At 26.9% G+C, this 4,803-nt stretch overlaps 1 pseudogene; it reads left to right on the top strand.

Annotated features, from left to right (window-relative positions):
* Positions 1-1,171: 1,171 nt before the first annotated feature.
* LOC105449793 lies at positions 1,172-4,762 on the top strand (annotated as a pseudogene).
* Positions 4,763-4,803: the final 41 nt, after the last annotated feature.

The following is a 4,803-nucleotide window of genomic DNA, read 5'->3' as shown; positions in this document are numbered from 1 at the left end:
ATATTATTAACATAAGTAAATAGAAATAATTTTACTGTAAAACTTTTATATAAAATATTTTTTGATATCTTGAATGGTTTTCGAGATATAACAAAAAAAATTAAAATTAAAAGTTAATTAATTTTAACTTTAAGTAATTTCAAAATTTTTATTGCGTTTTTCGCAACTGATATTTTGTAAATTCATCTGTTTACCTAACCTATGTGCACAAAATTTCATTAAAATCATAACTTAACACATTTGTTATAAAATTAATTATATATTTATACATATCGGTTGAAAAAATTGTTTTTTCTATTTATGACAAAAACATAATCATTTCCACACCACCTTGCGGTATATAGCACGGTTTGTTTATAGTGGTTTCTCCAATAGACCTAATACATTCTCATTTTTTAATACATAAGTTATTTAAAATGTTGTCCTCTCTCTTGAATTTGAATAGCTTTTAGGATATTAATATTTAAATTAACATTTTTATCTTGAATAATTTTTGAGACATATACTTAAAATATTTTTATTTTAAATATAATTTTCTAAATATAATATCTATAAAATAATGTTTTAATATCTAAAATAATTTTAAAAAATTTAACTCTTTGTACCTTTTTTATATAAAAAAATACATATATTGCATAGAATTACCATAAAATAATGGGGAATTTTATTTTTCATTCTAAATGTATTTATAATTTTCTGTATAACAGTTTATGATAACAAATTATAATTGTTACGAATAAGAGATAGTTATTCCATGTGATAGCATTTGCATTTGCATCAATTTTGATATTTCCATGTTATCAAGATGAGCTATCACGCCATATATTTCGACGTTTCCTATAATGTATAAGCACATTTATTATAAATATTTATTTTAAATATTTATTTTTAATATTAGCAATAATATACTTATCAGAAATATTTAAAACTAGTTGATCTTACTATATTAATACTTATATAATTCCTATATAACAAAATGTTCCCAATTATGATATTCTTCAAAAAAATGCTGCATACAAAAAAAATTCATTAGGAGACAAGGAAGTTTTATTGGATGAAAATAATAATGAAATTAATTTTTAATATATTGTCAAATTGAACGAGCTGCAAGAAAATGGATTGCATTTAGTAAATAAATTAAAAAAGTCATATCCTTTTCTCTAAGCAAAAGATGAAAACCAAATTAGCCACACAATTGTTCAGTAAATCTATAGCAGATGCACTATTATTTTGTAAAAATGAATTGAAGTTAGAAGACTTTGCAGGTTGTAATGTAACAGTTACATTTATTTTAATAATGAATGATGTTTTCGATATTTTAAACTCACGAGACATTGAAGCTAAAGGCTATAAACAAGCAATGTGCAATCAAAATATAGTACAAATTAAGGAATTTTATATAAAATTCGTAAATTATATTAATAATATAAAGTTATGCAATGGTACACCTGTAATTTCTGAACGAAAAACAGGTTTTCTTGGACTGATTATAGCTTTAAATAGTACAATTAACATATATGATAAATATATAGATATTGACAACCCAATGGTAAAATTCATTCCAATATATAAATTAGGGCAAGATCATATCGAGCTTTACTTTGGTAAAATTCGATCACAATGTGGAAACAATGATAACCCTACTGCAAAACAATTTATTGCAGCTTATAAAAAATTGCTAGTTTATTGTGAAATTAAAGACAATGGATTAGGAAATTGTGTACCCCTCCAAGAAATAAATATATTAAATTGTTCTTCAGTAACGAAAAAACAAAAGTCTCAAGCAATAACAGAGACTGATTTTGCAATATTATCTAATATTTCTGTAAATGATGCTTTGACTAATCATGATTATGTTCATAATTATAATTTATCAGAGTTCACTCAAAATGTAGTTGTGTATATTAGTGTGTATATTAGTGTATATTTTTGTTGTCAAGGCGGTACATAAAAAGTTAAAATGTGTGCAATGTTTACCTGAGCTTATTGTGGAGAAAGAAAATATACTTTATTCTTTTCTGCATTTTAAAAATCGTCCTGATTTTACTTATCCAAGTCAAAATATTATTTTAATTTGTGAAGAAACAGAAAAAGTTATTTGACGATTTATACAAGTCAATAAGATTCTAAATTCTGAGTCGAAAAATAAGATTTTTAATGAAGTTTTTAGCATTATCTCTGAGAATCAGAAAATATTTCAGAATTTTAACGATAAACATACATCAAAACTCTTCGAAAATCATAAATTATCATTAATAAAACAAGTTACATTAAAGTACATCAATCTGAGATTGCGGCCTATAATAGTAAACAAATATCCGCCAAAGAATCAATAAGGAACCATTACAAGAAAATTGTTCTTTTTAAAGGGCAATAGCAATAACAAATAAATATTGTTTAATTATCGTTATTAATTATTATTGAAATAATTTTTTTTTTATGTTTAGATATTCAGTATTTTATGTCCTTACCAAAGAAGTATTATCGTACTATAAATAATTATTTTGTTTGTGTTAACGTTTTTATATTCAAGATTATCAAATAGATATTACAATATAATACTATTGAAAATTTGGTTATATTTAATATTAAAATATTCAGTATTTTATGTCATTACCGAAGAAGTATTATCTTACTATAAATAATTATTTTATTGATGTTGTTGCGTCGCGATGGAAGCGAAAGCGGACGGTTGGATCGACAGATTGAGAGACGATTAAACGAACAGACTTTATTTCGACAATTACAAAAAAAAACAAAAAAAGGAGTTACAACGGTTATTCTCATAATCGCAAGTTCGCGGCGAACGAACAAAGTTTCGGCGCGACAGAGCAACGCGAGCGACCGAAACCGAAAAAACTGAGAGCCTTTCTAAAAAACAAGAGCGCTCCTCCGGGTGGGAGCTCTGTTATATATTTGCTTTGTGTATGAACGTAGAGGGGATTCGCGAAATGACTTAGGCGCTCATAGCGGTCGGTTTGTAAAGTTGGACTGAAACAGTGAAAATACTCGCAACTTTTTAATAAATTGGAAAAATAGAAAATAAACAATTAAAAAGAAAAGCAAAATTGTTGTTGTGTAGTAAATTGCAAAAATAATTCTATTGATAATTCAGATAAATTATTTTACTGTTTTCCAACATCTAATGTACACTATCCACATAAAGTACAAAGACGTGAAACATGGTTAAGAGCTGTAAAAAAATTGAGGTAAATATAATTTACTAATAAATCAAGACTCAAAAATTGCCAAAAAATCTAATAGAGTTTATTTATTTATTTTCACAATTTTCTTTGCCTAGACCCGATGGATCAGATTGGTATCCACATAATAGATCACGCATTTGCAGTGACCATTTCATTGGAAACATGAAATCAGAGGACTCTCGTAGTCCTAGCTATAATCCCACGATTTTTCCAATCATTTATAAAAAGAAAAATATTTCCGAAAATACTGCTGATGAACGATATCAACGTTTTTTAAAAAGATCTAAAGAGTTGGTAAAAAAAGATTTAATTAAAAAAAAGAAAAATGAAGAACTTCAAATGGAAGAAGATTGTAATCTTGCAGTAGAGCAAAATTTTTTAGAAGAAAATGAAAATGATCGTATTGGATCTCTGATAAATGATCACGGATGTCAAGTACAAATTATGTGTGAGAAATTAGATTCTGAAAGATCAAGCATGCACGTATTCATATGTAATCGATATATTTATAGTGACAGTACAAAGTATCCTGCAGAAACACAAACATGCTGCCCGGAAGAACCAAAAATAATATACAATAGAAAAAACAAGATCGAAAAAAGTTGTGGAAATCACGTTTCGTATGCAGATAAGAATGTTGGAACACCTGGTTTGTTAAAATGTGAAAATAGTTTTTATGGTCTAAAAAGTATAAAAACTAATAGAGAAATACTTGATCTAGCAGGAGTGACATTAAACAATTTTTCTTATTATTAAAAATTTTTGTTATGAATGATCGATATGACAATAAAAGAAAAATTAATGAAGAAAATAGATTACTCATATTTCTCTTTAAAATGAAATGTGGATTAAATTTTTCAGCCTTAAGTGTGCTATTTAATGTAAATAGAACAACAGTAACAAGAATATTCTATTCTGTGCTCCAGCATTTGAGCAGTGCTTGTCAAAATTTTATTACATGGCCTAGTCGACACATCGTTGATGAAACTATGCCCCAGTGTTTCAAAGAAAATTACCCTAAATGTAGAGTTATTATTGACTGCACAGAGTTTCTGGTTGAAACACCTTTTTCTATTGAACATCGGGTGCTCTTTTATTCTCAGTATAAAAAAGGGTACAGAATAAAAATTTTAGTTGGTTGTACTCCATCAGGGTTAATTTCTTTTAGATCAAAATGTTTTGGTGGACGTACAACAGATTCACAAATAACAATATCATCCGGAATATTAAATTTACTTGAAGAAAATGATGAGATTCTTGCAGATAAAGGATTTCCTCAAGTTAAAAGCAAATTAGACAAAGAAGGAAAAAATGTGTTATTAGTTATGCCTCCTTTTTTGCAAAATGGAACCTTCTCAGAAGAGGAAGTAGAAGAAACTTATAAAGTGGCTAGTATACGTATTCACATAGAGCGTATAATGCAACGTCTTCGAACATTTCACATTTTAAATAAATTTAGTCTAAATATGCTACCATATTGTGATGACATTATTACCATGTGTTGTGTATTGGTGAATCTGCAACCGCCAATCATAGCAGATGATAACGATCAGTAAATTTGTGACAATTCAGATGTTAAATAAATCAACAAAATTTA

The sequence above is a fragment of the Wasmannia auropunctata genome, unplaced genomic scaffold, assembly GCF_000956235.1.
Source record: "Wasmannia auropunctata unplaced genomic scaffold, wasmannia.A_1.0 LD336074.1, whole genome shotgun sequence".
Taxonomy (NCBI): Eukaryota; Metazoa; Arthropoda; class Insecta; order Hymenoptera; family Formicidae; genus Wasmannia; species Wasmannia auropunctata.
This window is presented reverse-complemented; position numbering and strand designations above follow the sequence as displayed.